This window comes from Oryx dammah, unplaced genomic scaffold (assembly GCF_014754425.2).
Source record: "Oryx dammah isolate SB20612 unplaced genomic scaffold, SCBI_Odam_1.1 HiC_scaffold_28, whole genome shotgun sequence".
Classification (NCBI taxonomy): domain Eukaryota; kingdom Metazoa; phylum Chordata; class Mammalia; order Artiodactyla; family Bovidae; genus Oryx; species Oryx dammah.
Window position 1 is genome coordinate 20101016 of NW_024070212.1, and position 6257 is coordinate 20107272.

A 6257-nucleotide genomic window follows, 5' to 3' on the forward strand; every position below is an offset into this window, starting at 1 on the left:
TGCACCCATTGGATTCCATGGGCAAGAAAGACCTGGAAATGCTGGTTGCCAGGGACACAGATCAAGCACACAGATCAGGGGCAAAAGGTAAACAGGAAACCAGGAAGGGTGGAGAATATTTAGCCCAAGTGTAATGAGCCCAACATCTGGGGGGCCTCCTTTTAGTCTTGGTGCCACCACTTACTTTCCCTTTGACCTTGGGTCAACTCCAATTTGCTAGGCCAATTTTGCAAGTGTCATATGAAAGAAATAATAAGAACTTCATAAAACTGTTGTGTAGATTAAATGAGATAATCAAATAATACAGCTGGTAGAGCATGTGGCTAATATTAAGGCTGTTCCGGTAGTAAACAATCAAAGATAAGCTGGTACTTCAATCTTTTGTAACATTTGAATACATTTTTAAAACATTTCAATAAATTTTGTCTTTATGAATTTATTCATAATCTGTGAATGATTTCACATTCACAAAATAAATTTGTGAATTTATAAAATATTTTTAAATGGAATTTATAAATCATATGCCCATAAAAGGAACTTTCTAATATCAGCTTTGTTCATAATGGTTTCCAAATTGAAAACCATTCAAATGTCCATCACGAAGTGAATATATATGATTGTGACAGAGTCACTCAAAGGAATACTACTCTTCAATAAAATGAAACAAGTTCCTGATAGATGGCAACGATATGGATTAAAACATCACCCTGAGTGATGAAAAGAATATATACTCTGTGGATCCACTTATGCAAATTACTAGATGAGGCAAACTAATCCCTAGTGAAAAGAACTAGATCATTGAGTACCTAGGACAGGGAGTGACAGGGAATTGACTGCAAAGGGGCTCAAGAGGATATTTTGGAGTGCTGGAGATGTTCTTGAACAGGGTAGTGGTTCCATGGGTACGTTCAGTTGTCAAAAGTCATCAAACTTGAAATGGATAAGTTGCATTATTTTTATTAATCCTTAAGAAATTTGATTTTTAAAAAGTAATGAGAAGAATCATTCCAAATTTTAATAACTTAATTCAGATATAATCATTATTATTATTAGCATTAGAGGGTTCTTTTAGAAATGTATATCTCTTAAGGTAAACAATTTGACTGAAAGTTCAACAGTTTCTTCATTTTGGTATTTTTTCATTAAATATATGCACTGGAATGTGAAGTTAAGTGGGCCTTAAAAAGCATCACTACAAACAAAGCTAGTGGAGGTGATGGAATTCCAGTTGAGCTATTTCAAATCCTGAAAGATGATGCTGTCAAAGTGCTGCACTCAATATGCCAGCAAATTTGGAAAACTCAGCAGTGGCCACAGGACTAGAAAAGGTCAGTTTTCATTCCAATCCCAAAGAAAGGCAATGCGAAAGAATGTTCAAACTACCACACAATTGCACTCATCTCACATGCTGGTAAAGTAATGCTCAAAATTCTCCAAGCCAGGCTTCAACGATACATGAACTGTGAACTCCCTGATGTTCAAGCTGGTTTTAGCAAAGGCAGGGGAACCAGAGATCAAATTGCCAACATCCGCTGGATCATGGAAAAAGCAAGAGAGTTCCAGAAAAACATCTATTTCTGCTTTGACTATGCCAAAGCCTTTGACTGTGTGGATCATAATAAACTGTGGGAAATTCTGAAAGAGATGGGAATACCAGACCACCTGACCTGCCTCTTGAGAAATCTGTATGCAGGCCAGGAAGCAACAGTTAGAGCTGGACATGGAACAACAGACTGGTTCCAAATAGGAAAAGAAGTACGTCAAGGCTGTATATTGTTACCCTGCTTATTTAACTTCTATGCAGAGTACATCATGAGAAACACTGGACTGGAAGAAACACAAGCTGGAATCAAGATTGCCAGGAGAAATATCAATAACCTCAGATATGCAGATAACACCACACTTATGGCAGAAAGTGAAGAGGAACTCAAAAGCCTCTTGATGAAAGTGAAAGTGGAGAGCGAAAAAGTTGGCTTAAAGCTCAACATTCAGAAAACGAAGATCATGGCATCTGGTCCCATCACTTCATGGGAAATAGGTGGGGAAACAGTGGAAAACAGTGTCAGACTTTATGACTGCAGCCATGAAATTAAAAGATGCTTACTCCTTGGAAGAAAAGTTATGACCAACCTAGACAGCATATTCAAAAGCAGAGACATTGCTTTGCCGACTAAGGTCCGTCTAGTCAAGGCTATGGTTTTTCCAGTAGTCATGTATGGATGTGAGAGTTGGACTGTGAAGAAAGCTGAGCGCCGAAGAATTGATGCTTTTGAACTGTGGTGTTGGAGAAGATTCCTGAGAGCCCCTTGGACTGCAAGGAGATCCAACCAGTCCATTCTGAAGGAGATCAGCCCTGGGATTTCTTTGGAAGGAATGATGCTAAAGCTGAAACTCCAGTACTTTGGCCACCTCATGTGAAGAGTTGACTCATTGAAAAGACTCTGATGCTGGGAGGGATTGGGGGCAGGAGGAGAAGGGGACGACAGAGTATGAGATGGCTGGATGGCATCACTGACTCGGTGGACATGAATCTGAGTGAACTCCAGGAGATGGTGATGGACAGGGAGGCCTGGCGTGCTGCGATTCATGGGGTTGCAAAGAGTCGGACACGACTGAGCGACTGAACTGAACTGATTAAATTGAAATACTTTATTTTTTTTAAATTAATTAATTTATTTGTTTTTAATTTTTACTTTACAATTCTGTGAAATACTTTAAAATAGGAATAGAACCTATAAGAACTCAATCATATAAAAGCATATTTATATATATTCTTCTCTCTATTGATATACCTAAATGACTCCATCAGAATTTACCTACATTAACAGAAGTTACTTTTGAATTTAAGATGTTTCAAAATTTTACATATTTGTATTTTGTGCATTGTCTGAAATTTTAAAAATAAACCTATATAGTTTAGGGGCTTCCCAGGTGATACTAATGGTAAAGAACCCACCTGCCAGTGCAAGAGACACAAGAGATGTGGGGTCTATCCCTGGTTCAGGAAGATTCCATGGAGGAGGGCAGAGCTACCCACTCCATATTCTTGCCTGGAATCCTCTCATGGTCAGAGGAGCCTGGCAGACTACAGTCATTGGGGTCCAAAAGAGTCAGAAAGGACTGAAATGACTTAGTATGAACCCATGCACCTTTTGCTACAACTTAGAATAATTTAACAATAGATTTGAAGGAAAACATGCAAAGATGATAACAGTAGTTCCTTCCAGGAAGTGGGGCTATGGATGACTGCTTATTTTCTTCTTTAGATATATTTAATATTTTTAATTTAAAAAATTAATGACCTGGAAGTGAAAGAACAGAAGAGCTATGGAAGAGGTATTAGAAAGGTGAGAGGAAAGGATAAAAGGGAGGGAAAATCTAGTTCTTGCAGAAGGTGTGTTTAAGTTGGGGATTCAAGGAGAGCAGCTCTTGGAATAAGAAAGGTATTTGCCAGGCAAGTGGGTCATGAGGATACTGCAGTTTTATTTGTGTTACGTAACTCCTCCTTGGTGTTTTGTCAAAGAAATATACAGTCTTAAATTTCTTGCCAAACATTTTTACCATTTGTGTTCCTCTTTGATGGGCACCATATCCTGTGGAGCCAGGCAGGCTTCCAGTTCAAAATGCTGATTTCAGATTCCCACTCACTGATTGAGTGACTAGACAAGTTACTTAACCTTCCATGTCTCAGATTTCTCATATGTGAAATGAGGATGATGATATGATAGAAGTCTGTTGAAAGAATAAAGTGAGTACACTCATGTAAAACTTGTAGACCATGCCTGGGCACATGGCACTTTGCATGTCATCATTGAGTGTAAGATCTTGCATTTTGGCACTGCACTGCATAAATTCTGGGTGTGGTTTTAAGTTACTGATATCTTACAGTGGCAGTGGTAGCCTCCTGGGCTAGTGGGATCTGCCACTTTACTAGTTCATCTGATCAGCTCATCAAAAGAACAGTAGTCCAATTCCTTGCTTCAAAAATCCCCCAATTAAAAAAAATAATAATAAGGTTTTACAGTGGAAAACCTTCTTACACATGACTCAAGACCCAGAATTTTATATAAGGTATATATTTATTTATGACTATGTAAAAATTTAAAGTTAAAATATAAGCAATACACCTTACTGTGTATATATGTGTGTATACACACACACATGTGAATGATACCAAATTACATATACCCCAAAGAGCACTCCACTGGCCCCAGTCAGGTTCCCACTCCCACTCCTCCATCAACATATCCACTTTCACTGACTGCTTGGCTATTGATCTCCTTATCTCTAAATAAATATTGATATTGGCACTCAGATTTTCCAGTTTCCCACCCAGACCCTGAAGACCAGCCTGCAAAGGGGAAAGTGAATTTGTGTGTTTCCTTGCCCACCAGTCATCTCTAAGGTAGCCCATAGGTCTTGCATTCACCTGCAGACCCACACCGCCCACCTCACCCTTCCTCATGGAACAGGCAAAGGAAAATGCCAGAACAAATGCCAGGCCAGCAGTTTTTTAATTTGGGGTGAACAGGATTCCTGAACACCTCACTCAAGGGTGGGCGCGGCTCCTGAGTGAGGCGCTGCGATGCCCCAACCCAGCGATGGCTCCCACCGCTGTACCAGCCCGCTCCTCTCCTTTCCAGTCCCTTTCTCTCTTCTGGCTCATTCTCTGTTCTCTCCTGCTCCTGTCCTTCCTCGGATGTTTTCGCCGGCCTCACACCTTTCTTTTCCCGAAGTCCAAAGACAAGTAAACCCTTTAACTGTGTGGATCACGACAAACTGATCTCTTTCCAGCTGCAGCCACACGGACCACACGCACTAAACCGCTGCCCCGAAGCACAAATGGTCGGATGAAGGGATAGCAAACACCAAGAACCAGCAGCTTCCTTCGGGGGCCCCTCGGCTCAAGTTCGGGGCGTCTCTTGGGAGCAACGCGCGGCGGGGGCGCTCAGGTGACCTTCTGCCCTAGGAACATCTCGGCTTCCCCACGAGAATGAAAAGGCTGAGCGGACTCCTTCTCTCTAGCTGTCTGGAGAAACGCCGTGCTACGGACACACTGTTAGGCGGAAACTGCATACTGCGAAACACAGGTGGCTCTGCCTAGGTCCCTAAGTATGCCTGCTTTCGGTGCGAGGGAGGAATAAACTTTTCTCAGGTCTCTGTGGCACAATCGGTTAGCGCGCTCGGCTGTTAACCGAAAGGCTGGTGGTCAGAGCCCACCCAGGGAAGGGACTTGTTTCACTATTTTAGAATGTAAACGATGTACGATTGCTTCTAGTCTGGGCATCCTCTGCCAAGCTCCACTACTACCCTACTCCACTGTGTCTTGTACACACACACACAGAAGGACGTACGACCAGATAGTACCTGATCCGCAGAGAGGATCTCTGCAGAAAAACAGGTTGACTGGGAATCCTAGAATTCATGAAAAAGTAGGCTCATCATCATCATCCTGTAAACTCCTTTTACCAATGAAGTTTCTTCCACTGTTAGTAGTAGTCTCTATTTAACTTTTTCCATATATTTTTCTGAATAATTTTGTTCTATTCTTTTCCTCCGTTTTTCATTCATTGAATCATAGAAATAGCAAGAGAAGTCCAGAAAGACATCTATTTCTGTTTCATTGACTCCGCTATAGCCTTTGTTTGGGTCACAACAAATTGTGGAAAATTCTTCAAGAGATGGGAATAGCAGACCACCTCACTTGCCTCCTGAAAAACCTGTATGCAGGTCAAGGAGAGATGAAACCAGTCAGGAAAGGAAAGCAACCCTGAATATTCAGTGGAAGGACTGACGGTGAAGCTGAAGTTCCAAGCTTCACTCCACGCAGCAGGCCTTCATTTTGTGTTTAAAATATGAATCTAAAAGCTTGCGAGAAAGAGGCGTTGTTTCCGCCCGGTTTCGAACCGGGGACCTTTCGCGTGTTAGGCGAACGTGATTACCACTACACTACGGAAACCACACGGCCGTTTGTGTCTAGTAACATATTCAAAAATTTCATGTTTGAACACACCTGCCCTTCAAATTTCAAAGGAAGAGGACTCTGGAAACACAGGCAATCCATCAAGCAAAGATCTGCAGTTCCTGAAATGGGCTGATTTAGAGTTCCACGCCTCTCCAGGAGCGAGGTTCCTGTGTGCCAGCTGTGCGCCCAAGCGCAGAGGTCGCCCCCGCTGAGTCTTCAGTTTTCAGGAGCCCTAGCAGCCAGGGGAGTTAGGTGAGTCTGATCTCCAGGCGGCCCGACGTCCTGCAAGGTC

At 42.0% G+C, this 6257-nt stretch overlaps 1 non-coding gene across 1 annotated transcript; it reads right to left on the reverse strand.

Moving 5' to 3' along the window:
* Nucleotides 1-5886: 5886 nt before the first annotated feature.
* Nucleotides 5887-5959, reverse strand: TRNAV-AAC. Its single transcript has one exon. It is a non-coding gene; the product is annotated as a tRNA-Val (tRNA).
* Between the last annotated feature and the right edge of the window lie 298 nt (nucleotides 5960-6257).